The 20974-nt window shown below is 43.1% G+C and overlaps 2 long non-coding RNA genes across 3 annotated transcripts in view; one reads left to right on the forward strand and one right to left on the reverse strand.

The window, feature by feature from the left end:
• The window catches only part of LOC149985346 (uncharacterized), a 44530-nt gene extending 27906 nt beyond the window's left edge, over nt 1-16624 (reverse strand). Inside the window, exon 1 of one of the 2 annotated variants that reach the window (XR_016496061.1) lies at nt 16178-16386. This is a non-coding gene — a long non-coding RNA (uncharacterized LOC149985346). Of the gene's footprint in view, nt 1-16177 lie in introns of both variants that reach the window. The other variant, XR_016496063.1, reaches the window with a different exon arrangement.
• Nucleotides 14043-16820, forward strand: LOC149985347 (uncharacterized). The gene is made up of 2 exons (XR_016496076.1): nt 14043-14290; nt 15080-16820. It is a non-coding gene; the product is annotated as an uncharacterized LOC149985347 (long non-coding RNA).
• Nucleotides 16821-20974: the final 4154 nt, after the last annotated feature.

Consider the following 20974-nt stretch of genomic DNA (forward strand, 5'->3'; position numbering starts at 1 on the left):
TTGGGAGAGGGGGTCAGCAGTAAGGTTTGACCTCCGAACTAACCACTACAGGAGGCCAGCCACACCCCATAGCTGGGGCCTATATAAGGACTTTATATCAGAACATGAACAAAAAGTCCAAACTAAACACCGGGGAGAGACAAAACAGTTTGACTTAAGAGGCTCTGTGGCTTCACAAGAACAACGAGAAAAGGTTTTATTTCTGCGTTCGTTTGGAAATAAAACAACATTCCAGACTACAGTAATAACGTGCCGTGGTATTGCTCAGGCCTTGGGTTATGTGGTTGTTGTTTTTTTTTTTTGGGGGGGGGGGGGGGTACACCTCCTTTAAAAACAAAGAAACATGCAGTCTGTTCATTATGGTCAGGGAGACAGTTTTCTGAGCTGCTCCTTTAGCAAACCCATTCCCAAAGTGGGCATAGAAACAGAATGACTAGAATGGACATTCTGTAATTATATTTCTATGCTATATGTTGCCTGCAGTACTGTAGGTGCCTGGTGGTAATCAGGGAGCGTCCCTGCTAAGAACAGCTCATTTTCCCCAACCCATACTTTAAAAGACGCCTAGCCTCCCAGGCAATCGGATCATTAACCTCAGCTAATCTACAAACATTACGTTTAGAAAAAACGTCTTCCCAGGCTTAAGCTCTGTGAACAGCCAAAGTGCCTTGCTTATTCATTTGGAGGGTGCAAGACTGACTGTGTGAGTGAGATGGGAGTGTACACATGAGCGTGTGTGTGTGTGTGTGTGTGAGTGAGCGAGACTGTGCATTTTTATCTACATGCGTGATGTCTACAAAAAATATATCTAAAATTTTTTTTAAAAACTGAGCAGCCTTGATCGTGTCTGTTGTCTCTTCTGCCAAGCTAAGCCCCTGCTGGGATCTCAATCAATAGGACCGATGAAGACACCCGTCGTGCCATGAGGGAAAATGCTAGTCTGTGTTTGAGACGGGCTGTCAATCCCCAAGGGTAGAGGGGGGCAGATATGGAAAGAGTTCCCTAAATGTGCAAAGATAATCTGAACGTCACCCCACTGATTCTATGATTCGCATAAGAGCTTTTATATATATATATATAAATAAATAAATGAAAACCTAGCTTATATATCTCAAATGTGGAGATAAAAATGCGCTGGCTCTAAAATCAGGGATTCAGTATCTGAGATGGTTTCTTATTCATTTGGGGACGAAACTGATTCTGGATGTGATTAATACAAATGAGAAAATGCTAATTCACCCCGAGTGCAATAAACATGGTTCTAACCTATCGTACAATTCTGAAAGTCTATCCCTCATCTTCCTTCAATGTAACAAACATGAACCCCGCCAATAAAAATGAACACATTGATGTGGTTTTATGGATTTTTCCTTCTCTATTTTAAAATGTGAATCCAGCTAAATTCCTTAATAACTAAATATACAGTACTTCAATGCTTGTACGACCTGCTAGATGAAGGCAAGATGGTGGAAGCTACCCCATTGCTCTGCTGATGTCTATAGACTCTTCACATCTTAGAAGAGTAAACAGTTATGGTAGGGAAGGGCTTGGCAGCAAATTGAGACTGCTCGGTTATGTCATGTCTTGCTCTTTATAGGCCCACACCACATCTCTGACAGAGATGAGTGATCAAGACTCAAGCCAAAGTGTACACAGGTGATTGGGAGGCGTCCCACGTGAACATCTGCGAATCAAACTGTCAATCTCAGAACAGGGAGGTTTTGTGTGAAGGGGGGGGGGAGTAGCTTCGGGTTCTCCTGACTTAACTGCCACGTTGGTCCGAGAACCAAGAAGTGTCCGGAAGAGATTCTGAGACTGTCATATTTACTAATCTCTGTGGTTAGAAGGACTGCCTTTGGGGAGTTTAACCAAACATTATAATGTGAGATGTCAGCTTGAAAATATGACTTGTGTTCCCCTTCGAATTATTTGAAACTTTCTCAAAAAAACCTTGACAACTTCAGTAATATATAGACACAATGTCATTTATAACATTATATATGTTTCTTGCATTTGGTTAAGCAGTATCATTCAGTCCAGAGGGTAGACTACGGCCCAGTGGGTAGACTACAAAGTGTTTAAAAAAAAAAAAAACTCTCAAAGTTGCCATCTCAATTTCATTTCCAGTTTAATGTTTTTTTTTTTCTTCTACTTTTCTTCTACAACTGACACAGGAAGATTGTGTCATTTCAACCAAAGAATGTGTGTCATTTCCTGGTATTCCAACTTCCAGATGAAATCGACGCAACAGCTCAGATAGCAATTCTACAACAATAACCTTTTAAAACGTTATCCACGTAATTGTGCATGTTTAAAACGCTTTATAATATCATCGGTGACATGTATCAATGTACACAATGTTCTTATAGTTGGTGATATCTTGTAATAGAATGTCACTTTCTTTCAAACTCGAGGCTTCTCTATTCCTCTACTTAACATGAGCCAATAGCAGCAGCATCCTCCTCCTCCTAACCATCATATTTACCAAAGAGATAGTCAATAAACGTTTAAGAGGTGAGAATAAACTACCCAACATAGACCCTTGAGTGTTTCCAGCACCATATCTCAAAAGGTTAATAGACGTGTCAATTCCCTAGCCGAGATACCCTGACTGCACCCCCACCCCCCTACTCAACGCTCCTAATCAGCCTCCACAACCCTTCAGAGACCCCCCACCCCACCCCGCAGCCAACTCCAGACAGAGGGGCTTTTATGAGGGGGACACTAACCAAATGAACGTCCTCCTGGGAGCTATAGTTGAATTGTCCGTCCTCTCCTCTCAAAATTGAACAAGCTGTCGTACTCACACAAGAGGCAATGCGGATCTCTCTACCGTAAAAGACAGGCACGTTTCCGTTATACTGCGTCGCCAAGTACTATACAGCTGTGTAGAATGGACCCCAAAGGAGGTATCATCCCATCATACCGTCTGCAATTAAAAGGGAGGGAGACCCTGTAAGGTGAGATGCCCAGATGAACGTTTCTCATCACGAGTCTGTCGGAAGTCCCACCGAGGATCCCCACTTCATTATGCTTAATGGCTCCTCTTATTGGCTGATGAAATAACTCTTCTGTGACCACAGTATCCCGTTCAAAATGGTAAGGGTTTGACAGAGGGCGGGGTGAAGTAAAAATGTGTTGGATTTCAGGTGATAAAACAATGTCTCAAAGAGGTCTCCTATAGAACGTCTTCCCCCATGGGTGTGATGTTCAGTCGTGGCCAAAAGTTTTGAGAACGACACAAATATAAATTTCCACAAAGTTTGCTGCTCCAGTGTCTTTAGATATTTTTGTCAGATGTTACTATGGAATACTGAAGTATAATTACAAGCATTTCATAAGTGTCAAAGTATTTTATTGACAATTACATGAAGTTGATGCAAAGAGTCAATATTTCAAGACCTCAAGACCCCTTTCAAGACCTCTGCAATCCACCCCAGCATGCTGTCAATTAACATCTGGGCCACATCCTGACTGATGAGTTTCCTGGCCATGGACCCAAAATATCGATGTTTTGTTCCCCGAGCCACTTAGTTATCACTTTTGCCTTATGGTGCTCCATCATGCTGCAAAAGACATTGTCCGTCACCAAACTGTTCCTGGATGGTTGGGATAAGTTGCTCTTGGAGGATGTGTTGGTACCATTCTTTATTCATGGCTGTGTTCTTATGAAAAATTGTGAGTGAGCCCACTCCCTTGGCTGAGAAGCAACCCCACACATTAATGGTCTCAGGATGCTTTACTGTTGGCATGACACAGGACTGATGGTAGCACTCACCTTGTCTCTCCTGACAAGCTTTTTTACGGATGCCCCAAACAATCGGAAAGGGGATTCATCAGAGAAAACGACTTTTCCCCAGTCCTCAGCAGTCCAATCCCTGTACCTTTTGCAGAACATCAGTCTGTCCCTGATGTTTTTCCTGGAGAGAAGTGGCTTCTTTGCTGCCCTTTTTGACACCAGGCCATCCTCTAAAAGTCTTCGTCTCACTGTGTGTGCAGATGCACTCACACCTGCCTGCTGACATTCCCGAGCAAGCTCTGTACTGGTGGTGCCCCGATCCCGCAGCTGAATCAACTTTAGGAGACGGTCCTGGTGCTTGCTGGACTTTCTTGGGCGTCCTGAAGCCTTCTTCACAACAATTGAACCACTCTCCTTGAAGTTCTTGATGATCCGAATAAATTGTTGATTTAGGTGCAATTTTACTGGCAGCAATATCCTTGCCTGTAAAGCCCTTTTTGTGCAAAATAATGATGACGGCACGTGTTCTTGTAACCGTGGTTGACAGAGGAAGAACAATGATTCCAAGCACCACCCTTTCGAAGTTTCCAGTCTGTTATTCAAACTCAATAAGCACGACAGAGTGATCTCCAGCCTTGTCCTCTTCAACACTCACACCTGTGTTAACGAGAGAATCACTGACATGATGTCAGCTGGTCCTTTTGTGGCAGGGCTGAAATGCAGTGGAAATGTTTTTTGTGTGATTCAGTTCATTTGCATGGCAAAGAGGGACTTTGCAATTAATTGCAATTAATCTGATCACTCTTCATAACATTCTGGAGTATATGCAAATTTCCATCATACAAACTGAGGCAGCAGACTTTGTGAAAATTAATATTTGTGTCATTCTTAAAACTTTTGGCCACGACTGTAGAATGTATTTCACATTTTTGGGATGGACAACAGCAAGTGTGGAGCTCACCTCTCTTCCGGACTCTTCTCTTGTCCTCACCATTCCACGCTTCTCCCACATTCCTTCTTTCCTTTCTTCTGTGTGTGGTAGCGTTTTCTTTCAAAAACCCTGCTGTGTTTCTTAGAACAAGGCAGGGAGAAGTTGAACATGGTTCCAGTTTAGGTATCACCCAGCACTACATTAATGGCACAAGGGACGAAATCATGTCTCTTTTTGCTGCAGGAGATCAAGTCAGCTGTCAGCTTCCATCTTTCAAGGTTGAATTTGAACAACAGTCAACTACAGTAATGGTTTCATCTTTATCACTTAAAAGGCAATACATGCTCCATTTGAAGAAAATAAGCTTTAGCTGACAGGCCGGCGACGTCTGTAGAATTTACAGTCATTTGAAAAGAGAGAGGAAGTCGAGTGGCCATGTTCATCATTTACCTGGAAAGCGTTCAGCTAAAAAATGACTAACCGGCTTTGTCGCTTACCCATAATTTAAATCATGTTCCTCAGTGGCTGTTCAGCTTTGATAGAACAACCCGACAGGACAAATACCGGTCTCATAGGAAATTGTGCAAATAATTTTCTTTCATCTCGGATCCTAGCGGCATTGTTCCATTCCCCCCCACTCCCCCCGCGGGGTGCTAATCTGAGACAAACACTCGAAGACTCTGACACCTTGTCAAATCCCAAACTATCTAACCACAGACAGGAGAAGGAATAACTAACCAGAGACGGGTAAATCTAACCAGAGCCGGGAGAGGGGAAAATCTAACCAGAGCCGGGAGAGGGGGAAAATCTAACCAGAGCCGGGAGAGGGGGAAAATCTAACCAGAGCCGGGAGAGGGGGAAAATCTAACCAGAGCCGGGAGAGGGGGAAAATCTAACCAGAGCCGGGAGAGGGGGAAAATCTAACCAGAGCCGGGAGAGGGGTAAATCTAACCAGAGCCGGGAGAAGGGGAAAATCTAACCAGAGCCGGGAGAGGGGGAAATCTAACCAGAGCCGGGAGAGGGGGAAAATCTAACCAGAGCCGGGAGAGGGGGAAAATCTAACCAGAGACGGGAGAAGGGGGAAATCTAACCAGAGCCGGGAGAGGGGGGAAATCTAACCAGAGCCGGGAGAAGTGGAAAATCTAACCAGAGCCGGGAGAGGGGGAAAATCTAACCAGAGCCGGGAGAGGGGGAAAATCTAACCAGAGCCGGGAGAGGGGGAAAATCTAACCAGAGCCGGGAGAGGGGGAAAATCTAACCAGAGACGGGAGAGGGGGAAAATCTAACCAGAGACGGGAGAGGGGGAAAATCTAACCAGAGACGGGAGAGGGGGGAAATCTAACCAGAGACGGGAGAGGGGGGAAATCTAACCAGAGACGGGAGAGGGGGGAAATCTAACCAGAGACGGGAGAGGGGGGAAATCTAACCAGAGACGGGAGAAGGGATAACTAACCAGAGACGGGAGAAGGGATAACTAACCAGAGACGGGAGAAGGGATAACTAACCAGAGACGGGAGAAGGGATAACTAACCAGAGACGGGAGAGGGGGAAAATCTAACCAGAGACGGGAGAAGGGATAACTAACCAGAGACGGGAGAAGGGATAACTAACCAGAGACGGGAGAAGGGATAACTAACCAGAGACGGGAGAAGGGATAACTAACCAGAGACAGGATGCACACAGTGGGGCTTTATTCTGTAGGCCTATCAGCATTTGGTTTGCCAGTCTCCAAGATCCAATCTTCTAATACTCTGTGCCGGTCGGAAGGATATCTGTCAGATAGTGCTGCCCCAAGGCCTCGTCTGCGTAATCGGATTCCAGCAGAAGGGGAGTAATACTGGCCCTGCCAACAGCCCTCTGCTCCACGCTCCCCTTTACTGACCACCACCAGGCTTCACCTCATCTTTTTCCACACACTGGGAATGGCGGGAATTATCCGTGTGTAACATGAGCTCCAAGGTGAGGGAGGACAGACGAGTGGACTGAACGCTGATCCCTTTTCTCTCACTGTGATAAATGTCATTGACCGGCTCGGTTTTCAGATAGCTCAAGGATAAGCAGACCCCTCCCTTTGGAAAGGCAGACCCCTCCCTTTGGAAAGGTTTTGCTGTAAATGCTGCCTTCACCAAGATCAATGGCACATGCCGTCGACTGGCCAGTTCAATCCCAGCAACAATGGTGAAAAATCTCTGCACATTTTTGTGACCGCAGTAGAACGACAACCGCAAGACGGTTGGTTTATGAAGTTCATTTATCAAAAAACTTCCCCTTAACGAGGCCAAAAGTCTGATTGATTTCTCATGGAGATCAGTCTGTGTAGAAATTATACATTCCTCCTTGTCAACTCCCAAATCTATATGAAATAGGGCAGAGCATCTGTCTAGCCGCTCCATCCAGATGGCAGGAGAACAGATGTAATTTAGTTCATTAACCTAACAGCACTTAACCACTGGGCCATGTACTCTAGATGGTTCAGTCCACCAGAGAATGTTTTTATTTTAAAGAAAGCGCCTTAATAGCATCAGGAAACGTTAACTACTGTCACGTGTGCTCCCTCTCCGGCCTCTAGGTCACCAGGCTGCTCGTTAGGGAGCACACCTGTTACCAGCGTTATGCGCATAATGTTATGCGCATAACGACACTGACCTGGACTCCATCACCTCCTTGATTACCGGCCCTTTATGTCCCTCCCTTTGGTTTCTTCCCCAGTCGTCATTGTTGCTGTTTCATGTCGCTACACTACTGCTACTCTGTTTATCATATATGCATAGTCACTTTAACCATATCTACATGTACATACCACCTCAATCAACCTTACAAACCGGTGTCTGTATGTAGCCTCACTGCTTTTAATGGGCTCGCTAGTGCTTTTAATAGCCTCGCTAGTGCTTTTAATAGCCTCGCTACTGCATGTAGCCTCTCTACTGCATGTAGCCTCTCTACTGCATGTAGCCTCTCTACTGCATGTAGCCTCTCTACTGCATGTAGCCTCTCTACTGCATGTAGCCTCTCTACTGCATGTAGCCTCCCTACTGCATGTAGCCTCCCTACTGCATGTAGCCTCCCTACTGCATGTAGCCTCCCTACTGCATGTAGCCTCCCTACTGCATGTAGCCTCCCTACTGCATGTAGCCTCCCTACTGCATGTAGCCTCTCTACTGCATGTAGCCTCTCTACTGCATGTAGCCTCTACTGCATGTAGCCTCTCTACTGCATGTAGCCTCTCTACTGCATGTAGCCTCTCTACTGCATGTAGCCTCTCTACTGCATGTAGCCTCCCTACTGCATGTAGCCTCCCTACTGCATGTAGCCTCCCTACTGCATGTAGCCTCCCTACTGCATGTAGTCTCCCTACTGCATATAGTCTCCCTACTGCATATAGTCTCCCTACTGCATATAGCAGTACTGTCTTTTTTATTTCTTTACTTACCTATTGTTCCCCTAATACTTTTTTTGCACTATTGGTTAGAGCCTGTAAGTAAGCATTTCACTGTAAGGTGAACAACACCTGCTGTATTCGGAGCACGTGACAAATAAACTTTGATTTGATGTCGGTATTTGTTGTTTTGTTCATTTATTGAATATATTCACTCCCTGAACTTGCTTCCTGACTCTCAGTGTACTGCCAGGGGCTCATTTGCTCTGGCGTTATCAAACGGTGGAATAATTATGACAAGCCTCTTATTTTATGATCTTGTGATTATTACACCAAGTCATACCATCTGAGTTTTTCTTCATTATTTGAATATAGGGGCCTATGGAGTGGTGTTTAGGCAACCCACTGAAAGAAGACAATGCGGGAGAAATCTGCTTAGAACCCTCACCCGAGCCATTACAATGACAGACCTTCCTGTTTAGAACCCTCACCCCGAGCCAATACAATGACCTTCCTGCTTAGAACCCTCACCCCGAGCCAATACAATGACCTTCCTGCTTAGAACCCTCACCAATACAATGATACTAAGACCTTCCTGTTTAGAACCCTCACCCTGAGCCAATACAATGACCTTCTTGCTTAGAACCCTCACCCCAAGCCAATACAATGACCTTCCTGCTTAGAACCCTCACCAATACAATGATACTAAGACCTTCCTGTTTAGAACCCTCACCACGAGCCAATACAATGACACTAAGACCTTCCTGTTTAGAACCCTCACCACGAGCCAATACAATGACACTAAGACCTTCCTGTTTAGATCCCTCACCACGAGCCAATACAATGACACTAAGACCTTCCTGTTTAGAACCCTCACCACGAGCCAATACAATGACACTAAGACCTTCCTGTTTAGAACCCTCACCACGAGCCAATACAATGACACTAAGACCTTCCTGTTTAGAACCCTCACCACGAGCCAATACAATGACACTAAGACCTTCCTGTTTAGAACCCTCACCACGAGCCAATACAATGATACAAAGACCTTCCTGTTTAGAACCCTCACCACGAGCCAATACAATGACACTAAGACCTTTCTGTTTAGAACCCTCACCAAGAGCCAATACAATGACACTAAGACCTTCCTGCTTAGAACCCTCACCACGAGCCAATACAATGACACTAAGACCTTCCTGTTTAGAACCCTCACCACGAGCCAATACAATGACACTAAGACCTTCCTGTTTAGAACCCTCACCACAAGCCAATACAATGACACTAAGACCTTCCTGTTTAGAACCCTCACCAAGAGCCAATACAATGACACTAAGACCTTCCTGTTTAGAACCCTCACCACGAGCCAATACAATGATACAAAGACCTTCCTGTTTAGAACCCTCACCAATACAATGATACTAAGACCTTCCTGTTTAGAACCCTCACCAATACAATGATACTAAGACCTTCCTGTTTAGAACCCTCACCACGAGCCAATACAATGACACTAAGACCTTCCTGTTTAGAACCCTCACCACGAGCCAATACAATGATACAAAGAGGAGAAAAAGACATGTGAAAAGGATCTGTGTGTTCACACAGCGTTTCCCCCCAGGTTCTCCAGTGTGTGTGAGCTCAGGCGGAGAGAGGGCTTGCACCTGGAGCAGGGAGGAGCATGCAAGGTCAGGGTCTCCTCACGGGGTTAAAACGGGACTTGCTCGCTCTCCCGAGGAGGCCAGACAATCCCTGCGGTGGCGTGGCACAATATGGGCCTTTTTTCCCCCTCTCCTTCTTCTCTTTCTTTTGGAGAAACGCAGTAATCCATAACACACGCAACGACCGGCAGATCAATTATCCTCACCTTAGAACATTTTCTAAAACAATTAACCTCTTCATGGACCGCAGACTTTTCCCAGGAAAGTGCACATCGGTAATTGAATGAATCCTCCATTTACAGTCAGTGACCCCAGGTCTCCGAGAAGGTCTCAGGGGGAGTCGAGATATGCACCAAAAAAAATTTTTCCAATTCACACATAAATAAACACACTTGTACATCTGTGAATTAGGACAAATATAAGCACCCATCTAATTATTGTTTTATTACTACATTCCTGACCGTGACATCGGTCAATCATATGTAAATCTGACATCAAAAATTCTTAAACTGTTGCTTTGTGATTGTCCAATGACCTTAGCAGCATGGGTGTTATATTATCATCCAATAAAGATAACAATTTATTTCAGTACAGATTTATAGACTGGATACAAAATACATAAAAACGTTTCATATAATTCTCAATAACCATTGGCAAACAGTGATTCGCATAAGCAAATATTACTACTATTTTACGACCTACCCCTAATGCAATGTGGTTTTGTGTTAAGATGAATGTGGAATGAAAAGGTAAGGTGCAACACAAAATCCAGTGCAACATCAATTTCCAAAGGAAACAAAAATCCAGTGCAACATCAATTTCCAAAGGAAACAAAAAATCCCTACTCATTACAATTTAGCTAAATTCAACCAAGATAATTCAGATTTACTTAACATCTAAACTAATAGGGCAAAAATGAGATGAATAGTGTGTACCCTGTAAGTGTGTAACCTGTACAGTGTGTTGTGAAACAGAAATGTGTTTTTTGTATATCCCACTCCCCCGAGACACCCTCGGAGAGTGGGGTCACAGCCAGGGATCAGCCATTATCAACAGCGACCCTGGAACAATTAGGGTTAAGTGTCTTGCTCAAGGGCAGATCGACAGATGTATTATTATTTTGATCTAGTCGGCTCGGGATTCAAACTCTATTTTGGTTACTGGCCCAACGCTAAGCTATCTGCTGCCCTATCTTCTGGCCCAACGCTAACCGCTAGGCTAACTGCTGCCCTATCTTCTGGCCCAACGCTAACCGCTAGGCTATCTGCTGCCCTATCTTCTGGCCCAACGCTAACCGCTAGGCTATCTGCTGCCCTATCTTCTGGCCCAACGCTAACCGCTAGGCTATCTGCTGCCCTATCTACTGGCCCAACGCTAACCGCTAGGCTATCTGCTGCCCTATCTACTGGCCCAACGCTAACCGCTAGGCTATCTGCAGCCCTATCTTCTGGCCCAACGCTAACCCCTTGGCTATCTGCTGCCCTATCTTCTGGCCCAACGCTAACCCCTAGGCTATCTGCTGCCCTATCTTCTGGGCCAACGCTTACCGCTAAGCTATCTGCTGCCCTATCTTCTGGCCCAACGCTAACCCCTAGGCTATCTGCTGCCCTATCTTCTGGCCCAACGCTAACCGCTAAGCTATCTGCTGCCCTATCTTCTGGCCCAACGCTAACCGCTAAGCTATCTGCTGCCCTATCTTCTGGCCCAACGCTAACCCTTAGGCTATCTGCTGCCCTATCTTCTGGCCCAACGCTAACCCCTAGGCTATCAAATCAAATGTTTTATTTGTCACGTGTGCTGAATACAACAGGTATTTATTTACCTTCAGTGAAATACTTACTTACAAGCCCTTAACATTTTTTTTTCTTAAAACTGCATTGTTGGTTAAGTAAAAAAATAGAAAATAAAAAAAATTACAAATAATTAAAGAGCAGCAGTAAAATAACAGTAGCGATGCTATATACAGGGAGTACCGGTACAGAGTCAATGTGGAGGCTATATACAGGGGGTACCGGTACAGAGTCAATGTGGAGGCTATATACAGGGTATTACGGTACAGAGTCAACGTGGAGGCTATATACAGGGGGTACCGGTACAGAGTCAATGTGGAGGCTATATACAGGGGGTACCGGTACAGAGTCAATGTGGAGGCTATATACAGGGTATTACGGTACAGAGTCAATGTGGAGGCTATATACAGGGGGTACCGGTACAGAGTCAATGTGGAGGCTATATACAGGGGGTACTGGTACAGTCAATGTGGAGGCTATATACAGGGGGTACCGGTACAGAGTCAATGTGGAGGCTATATACAGGGGGTACCGGTACAGAGTCAATGTGGAGGACATATACAGGGTATACCGGTACAGAGTCAATGTGGAGGACATATACAGGGGGTACCGGTACAGAGTCAATGTGGAGGCTATATACAGGGGGTACCGGTACAGAGTCAATGTGGAGGCTATATACAGGGGGTATTGGTACTGAGTCAACGTGGAGGCTATATACAGGGGGTATTGGTACTGAGTCAATGTGGAGGCTATATACAGGGGGTACCGGTACAGAATCAATGTGGAGGCTATATACAGGGGGTACCAGTACAGAGTCAATGTGGAGGCTATATACAGGGGGGTACCGGTACAGAGTCAATGTGCGTGGGCACCGGTTAGTCGAGGTAATTGAGGTAATATGTACATGTAGGTAGAGTTAAAGTGACTATGCATTGATAATAAACAGAGAGTATCAGCAGTGTAAAAAAGAGGAGGGGGGGGGGGGGGGGCAATTGCAAATATTCTGGGTCACCCAGATCTTGACTTAGAAAAGGTTGGTGACCACTGGTATAGGGGCTAGGGTTCTATTTGGGATTTAGCGGAGGTCAGATCTAGGAGTGTCCTTAATGCCTCAGCCGAGGACAGATCTAGGAGTGTCCTTAAAATGCCATGACACTCAAAGTAGGCCTTAGAAAAACAGATTGTTTTCATTTCCAGCTGCCCTCATATTTTCCATAGCCTATCACACATGTTTCTTACTTTGTAGGCTTGGGGATTATTCTTTCAACAGAGAGATCCATTTCCTGTACATTATACATACTCTTAAAACATATGCAAAAGATTTGAATATGGAATTTAAAAGCTTGGTTGCAAGAAAGTAAAATCAATCATATAAGTCTTAATTTGATCAAAGTAAGATTTGTATCTTGTTTCAAAAATAGAATACACAGTGGTCACCCATTCCATGACGTGGAATGCTGTAAGTCTATTTTTATTTCACCTGATTGTAGAATGAGCATTTTGTGAGTGTCACACACAGACCACTCAAATCAGCCATTTTGTGAGTGTCACACACAGACCACTCAAATCAGCCATTTTGTGAGTGTCACACACAGACCACTCAAATCAGCCATTTTGTGAGTGTCATAAACAGACCACTCAAATCAGCCATTTTGTGAGTGTCATACACAGACCACTCAAATCAGCCATTTTGTGAGTGTCACACACAGACCACTCAAATCATGCCATTTTGTGAGTGTCATACACAGACCACTCAAATCAGCCATTTTGTGAGTGTCATACACAGACCACTCAAATCAGCCATTTTGTGAGTGTCACACACAGACCACTCAAATCAGCCATTTTGTGAGTGTCATACACAGACCACTCAAATCAGCCATTTTGTGAGTGTCACACACAGACCACTCAAATCAGCCATTTTGTGAGTGTCACACACAGACCACTCAAATCAGCCATTTTGTGAGTGTCATACGCAGACCACTCAAATCATGCCATTTTGTGAGTGTCATACGCAGACCACTCAAATCATGCCATTTTGTGAGTGTCATACGCAGACCACTCAAATCATGCCATTTTGTGAGTGTCATACACAGACCACTCAAATCAGCCATTTTGTGAGTGTCACACACAGACCACTCAAATCAGCCATTTTGTGAGTGTCATACGCAGACCACTCAAATCAGCCATTTTGTGAGTGTCATACGCAGACCACTCAAATCATGCCATTTTGTGAGTGTTATACACAGACCACTCAAATCAGCCATTTTGTGAGTGTCATACGCAGACCACTCAAATCATGCCATTTTGTGAGTGTCATACGCAGACCACTCAAATCATGCCATTTTGTGAGTGTCATACGCAGACCACTCAAATCATGCCATTTTGTGAGTGTCATACGCAGACCACTCAAATCATGCCATTTTGTGAGTGTTATACACAGACCACTCAAATCAGCCATTTTGTGAGTGTCACACACAGACCACTCAAATCAGCCATTTTGTGAGTGTCACACACAGACCACTCAAAATCAGCCATTTTCCATAAAGCTAGCCTATCATTCAGCATTCCTCAGACGACAGATCAACGAAGGCATTCCAAGAAGAAAGACTTGTGACCACAAGAGGGATTTTTGTTTTTCTCCTATAACAGATATAGGCTTGTCGTTATGAGATTAAAGCAGGCTAAATTGAAGTTGTGGGAAAAAGTCCATATTTTAGGCTTCACAAAAGCTCCTTTCATCCAAAGACAATTTTTCCATTGAAGGGTTTTCATGAACTCGCAAGTCCTAATGAGAGCTTGGTAAGTCAGCCTTTTGTTTACTCATTAGAACCCTCCATGCCCTAGCGTTCAGCCCCAGGTGATAGACATTCGCTTATAGCAGTGAGTGTGGCCAAATCATTCAGAACGTGACACCGTCTTCAAAGGCCTGAGTATAACCACCAATGTAGTACTGAAACAGGTTCCAATTAAAACAACACGATCCATTTACGCATGCAAGAGCATGAGGTGCAAAAGGTAAATAATGCCTTTATGCCGTAGAATGAGACAGAATGTGCAGGCTAATGATCCAAGTCAGTTAAAAAAAAAAAAGCTTTCAAAAAAGAATCTGCCATACTGTGTGTGAATAAGCCCTCAACTCCGTTTGCATTAAAAAAAAAAACCTAGGTGCTGTTTAACTATGTTTCACAGCCTTGCTAAAATAGAATGGTAGAAAACACACACACACACACACACACACACACACACGCGCGCGCTCTCTCTCAACAGTAACAGTGTTGTCTTTCATGTTTCCTTACTCCTCTCTCTTTCTCTGTGTGTGTGTGTGTGTATATGTGTGTGTGTGTGTGTGTCTCCATCCCCTGCCATATACAACGACAGCGGAACTGGCCACCCACAAGCATAGCGTGCTGGCTCCTTGATTGTGGATGGAGGAAGGAGGCAGACAGGCAAACAGACAGACAGGCAGGCAAACAGGGAAACAGACAAGCAAAAAGATAGGCAGGCAGACAGGGGCAGCAGTAGGGGGGGGGGGGACGACATATAAAACAACTGGCTGTTCTCCAGACTGACTGGAACATTATCTTTCAGGTGTCTCGAGACGGCAGTTGGCGGCAGTTGGGTGAGGTGTACATAACAGAAGAACCAGACAAAGAAGAAGGAGCCTACCAGCTGCAAGCAGGGAGGGAAACAATGAGGTTATAAACATTTGATTAGGCATCTTCCACTGGAGTGACTTTCTGTGTTGGGTTGTTTTTCTCTCATTCACCCCCTTTCTTTTCCCCCGGGGAAATGGGACAAATACATTTTATAGATCTAGTTAAAAACCATCTGAAGCTTTACAAAACATCTAATTTCCTGTTCTTTTCTAAGATCCTTAAATTTCTCGATTTCAAAGCATTTTTAATGAGACTCAAAATATATAATTTTTTTTCCTCCATTCTGTGTTGAAATCAAACATAGGGTTAACATAACCTCATATAGCCTGTCTTTTCAATTTGATTGGAATGTGATCCCTCTCAAGCAAAAGCACGTTTGGTAGTGAGACAGAGAGAACACTCTTTCTTGTAGGCTAGCCAATACTGCTGACTTCAGTCTTCTTATAACTGAGCTTAAAGATATCAACATTTAAGGGTAGTTTTGTCAGAATATTTGGCATGGAAATGGAGAATGAAATTGGAGAATGATACACCCTTTCTCTCATCCCTGTTGCTGGGCTTTTCCCCTCAGGTGCTCCATGTCCTCTTGTTGGAAACTTGGGTTAATTGCCCTCACTCAGCCATGTCGACCGGTTGGACAGCCCTGTACTGACTTTTAGGGTCAGCGTGTTTGGCGGGCCTTTATTCAAGCTGTCATGCCCTAACATATATCTTGTCAAAAACAGAGCACTTAGGCTACCTTTTACGGACTGTTTATAACCAAAACCACGGGTGAGGTAGGGTACGCCTATAGGCGTGAACCTCAAAGTATACGGATGAATTATACCATTTTATAAATAAAATATATGTATTTTAGAAATGACAAAATGGTTCTCTCAACGTGCAAACACAGGACGTGGGGTGCAAGGTGTGAATAGCAAAAACCAGAAATGGCTCAACTTTTTTTAAACAAGACATGCAATGAGTCACCATTGATAGGCGCGCATCATCAAAAAATAAATCTGAGTGAAGTAATAAAAACACTACGTACGGTTCATTTTAGAAGATGATGACTGAAGATGACTCATAGTATCGTACGGCTCAAGAATTTCCGCTGCCAACAGTCAGTCCATTCGAAAATGTGTCTGGTCCCTTGAAAACTTGTCTTCATACCTAATAATTGTTGCGCTGTCGTTGACGTCCTGCCGCGCCGGACTCGGTTCTTCAGTGACGCTAGAATCCCTCGATTGAACGCTGTGTGGAGAGACTCGAGAGGAATCTGTCATGTGAGCTATGAGGAGTCGCGCCATTGGCTAGTAGGAAAGCATACATTGATAAGGCTGGTCTTTGTTCCATTGGACTAGCACGGGAACGGACGGAGAGAGGCGCCTCCTAAGCGAGGGTGATCTGTGTGAAAGAATGTGTGTGCGGTGAGCGGTGTCCACAATTTCCAGCAAAAACGAACAGTAACAAATTGGTGAAGTCATTTTTGTTTTGTGATCAAGAATAACAAATACAAGTCTAATAACAAATACAAGTATAATACTCATAATTGAAAGAAGTCTAGAGAAAGCTATGTGCAAGACAGTGTTATAAAAATTAGAGACAACGTTGATAAAGATTAGCAATAATGACTTTTTAAAATAAATTATTCAAATTCTGAGCAATATTATATGCTCCAAAAAAAAAGGGAAATTATATTTTTTCATACTAGTACAATTTCTCAAATAAATATATTTTGTTTAACAAGTAATATTTGTTTTTCTCAAAAAGGTAGGGGACAAAATTATTTTATTATACTACTTTGTTTCGAAATACTTCCACAGTAATGTGGATGCTACCATGATGATGGATAATCCAGAATTAATTGTGAATAATGATAGGCCTATATCTTGAGTGAATTGCTAATAATAGTGAGTGAGAAAGTTACAGAGTGAAAAAGTTCATACCCCCTAAGACATGCAAACCTCTCACCATTACCAATAACAAGGGAGGTTAGCATGTCTTGGGGGTATAATCTTTGACACTCTGAAACTTTCTCACTCATCATTATTAGCGATTCACTCAAGATTTTAGGTCTCTCTGTAATCATAATAGCATCCAGATGAATGTGCTTAGAAACGTTCTATTCTTATTTACAATAAAAAATGACTTCAAAATGACATAATATATTATTTAGCATTAATTTCTATTTTGGCACAAAATAATCTGAAACACAACCAAAAATTAACTGCAAATGCATCCAATAAGTTTGTAGAGTCACAATAAGTTTGTAGAGTCACAATAAGTTTGTAGAGTCACAATAAGTTTGTAGAGTCACAATAAGTTTGTAGAGTCACAATAAGTTTGTAGAGTCACAATAGCAATAATTAGTGCTAGGAATATGGGACCTAATACTAAACTTTTGACGACTTTATTTATACAAATCTTTAGGGGTGTCAATCATTTTATGACTACCTTTTTGAGAGAAAAAGTATTACATGTTGAACAAAATCTCTTTCTCTGAGCAATGTCATTAGTATGAAATAATATAATTTCCACCATTCTTTGAGCATACAATATAGCTCTGTATTTGAATTATTAATTTTATACAGTCATTATTGCTCATCTTTATCAAAGGCGTTGATAATTTCGGACCCCACTGTAGATGAAATATGCCTACGCAATTGTATAATTTTTTTTACAGAAGTTAATTAATAGGTCATCTGATACATGCGAATATTACTATAGGCGATTTACCCTTGTGATGTTCAACACAACAAAATGTGCTACTTTTTTGATTTTATGCAATATTGTTTAAACTATAGGTTACAGGTGAATAGGTTTGTTTTACAAGAGGCTGAATTGTTTGTATGCTTACTATGTTACGGCATGGGGGTGTACTGAAGGGTTATGGCACCTGTATTTCATAGATACTTTAATGGGTTAACTTCCATACATGTCAGAATAGACACAGGTTATAGCTCCATTGTAAAACAGATCATCAGAATCTACAATATGTTCATGACTAAATGTGGTATACAGTGGCCTTCAGAAAGTATTCACACCCCTTGCCTTTTTCCACGTGTTGTTGTGTTACAGCCTGAATTCAAAATTGATTCAACAGTCTAATTGGTTCTTAATCATTGCTAGACAACCATTTGTAGGTGTTGCCATAGATTTTCAGGTAGATTTAAGTCCAAACTGTAACTCGGCCACATAGGAACATTAACTGTCTTCTTGGTAAGGCACTCCAGTGTGGATTTGACCTTGTATTTTAGGTTATTGTCCTACTGAAAGCTGAATTTGTCTCCCAGTGTTTGGTGGAAAAAAAAGACTGAACCAGGTTTTTCTCGAGGATTTGTGCCTGTGCTTAAGCTACATTCTGTTTATTTTTTTTATCCTGAAAAACTCCCCAGTCCTTAATGATTACAAATATACAGATAACATGATGCAGCCACCAGTGCTCCCGATTGGCGCAGCAGTCTAAGGCACTGCATCACAGTGATAGAGGCTTTCACTACAGACCTTGGTTCGATAACTGGCTGTATCACAACCGGCTGTGATTGGGAGACCCATAAGGCTGTGCACAATTGGCCCAGTGTTGTACAGGTTAGGGTTTGGCCAGGGCAGGCCAACATTATAAATAAGAATTTCTTCCTGACTGACTTTCCTAGGTTTAAAAAAAAAAAAAAAGTATGCTTTGAAAATATGGAGAGTGGTAGTCATTAATGTGTTGTATTGGATTTGCCCCAAACATAACACTTTATATTCAAGACAAAAAGTGAATTGCTTTGCCACATTTTTTCACTCTTTCAATTAAGGTTACTATTGTGAAATAACTACAATGTTGTTGATCCATCCTCAGTTTTCTCCTATCACAGCCATTCAACTCTGCGACTGTTTTGAAGTCACCGTTGTATTGGTACACCATCCAAAGTGTTCCAGAGTTCCTCTGTCCAGTGTCTGTGTTTTTTTTTTGCCCATCTTAAACTTTCATTTTTATTGGCCAGTCCGAGATATGGCTTTTTCTTTTTGCAACTCTGCCTAGAAGGCCAGCGCCCCGCGGAGTCGCCTCTTCACTGTTGACGTTGATACGGGTGTTTTGCGGGTACTATTTAATGAAGCTGCCAGTTGAATACTTGTGAGGTGTCTGTTTCGCAAACTTGACAATCTAATGTATTTGTCCTCTTGCTCAGTTGTGCACCGGCTCATATACAGCTCATGCGGGCTGTAACACAACAACACGTGGGAAAAAGTCAAGGGGTGTGAATACTTTCTGAAGGCGCTGTACCTTGTTCTGAACGTGGTCATACAGGAGCCACTGCCACACATTAATACAGTCATGTATCATTACACGGAGAGAAGTAGAGAAAGTATTACATGCGAGAGATAAAGAGGGCATCCCAAATTGGCACCCTGTTCCCTATATAGTGCACTACTTTTGACCAGAGCCCTATGGAAAGTGCACTATATAGGGAATAGGGTGCTATTTGGTACATCACTTTACTCAATCACTGTACTCAAGCTGTGGTCTGTTTTCTGTTCACCGATAGAATACGCTGTACCACAATACTGGTCTGTTTTCTGATGCTGTACCAAGATACTGGTCTGTTATCTGATGCTGTACCACAATACTGGTCTGTTTTCTGATGCTGTACCACCATACTGGTCTGTTTTATGATGCTGTACCACAATACTGGTCTGTTATCTGATGCTGTACCACAATACTAGTCTGTTATCTGACGCTGTACCACAATACTGGTCTGTTATCTGATGCTGTACCACGATACTGGTCTGTTATCTGACGCTGTACCACAATACTAGTTTGTTATCTGATCTACAGATGGTGCAGCACAATACTGGTCTGTTATCTGATGCTGTACCACAATACTAGTCTGTTATCTGACGCTGTACCACAATACTGGTCTGTTATCTGATGCTGTACCACAATACTGGTCTGTTTTCTGATGCTGTACCACCATACTGGTCTGTTTTATGATGCTGTACCACAATACTGGTCTGTTATCTGATGCTGTACCACAATACTAGTCTGTTATCTGACGCTGTACCACAATACTGGTCTGTTATCTGATGCTGTACCACAATACTGGTCTATTATCTGATGCTGTACCACAATACTGGTCTGTTATCTGACGCTGTACCACAATACTGGTCTGTTATCTGATGCTGTACCACGATACTGGTCTGTTATCTGACGCTGTACCACGATACTGGTCTGTTATCTGACGCTGTACCACAATACTGGTCTGTTATCTGATGCTGTACCACGATACTGGTCTGTTATCTGACGCTGTACCACGATACTGGTCTGTTATCTGACGCTGTACCACAATACTGGTCTGTTATCTGATCTACAGATGGTGCAGCACAATACTGGTCTATTATCTGATGCTGTACCACAATACTGGTCTGTTATCTGATGCTGTACCACAATACTGGTCTGTTATCTGATGCTGTACCACAATACTAGTCTGTTATCTGATCTACAGATGGTGCAGCACAATACTGGTCTATTATCTGATGCTGTACCACAATACTGGTCTGTTATCTGATGCTGTACCACAATACTGGTCTGTTATCTGATGCTGTACCACAATACTGGTCTATTATCTGATGCTGTACCACAATACTGGTCTGTTATCTGACGCTGTACCACAATACTGGTCTGTTATCTGATGCTGTACCACGATACTGGTCTGTTATCTGACGCTGTACCACGATACTGGTCTGTTATCTGACGCTGTACCACAATACTGGTCTGTTATCTGACGCTGTACCACGATACTGGTCTGTTATCTGACGCTGTACCACAATACTAGTCTGTTATCTGATCTACAGATGGTGC

The sequence above is a fragment of the Oncorhynchus mykiss genome, chromosome 1 (genome assembly GCF_057628025.1).
Source record: "Oncorhynchus mykiss isolate SJ-2025 chromosome 1, ASM5762802v1, whole genome shotgun sequence".
In the NCBI taxonomy this organism is placed as follows: domain Eukaryota; kingdom Metazoa; phylum Chordata; class Actinopteri; order Salmoniformes; family Salmonidae; genus Oncorhynchus; species Oncorhynchus mykiss.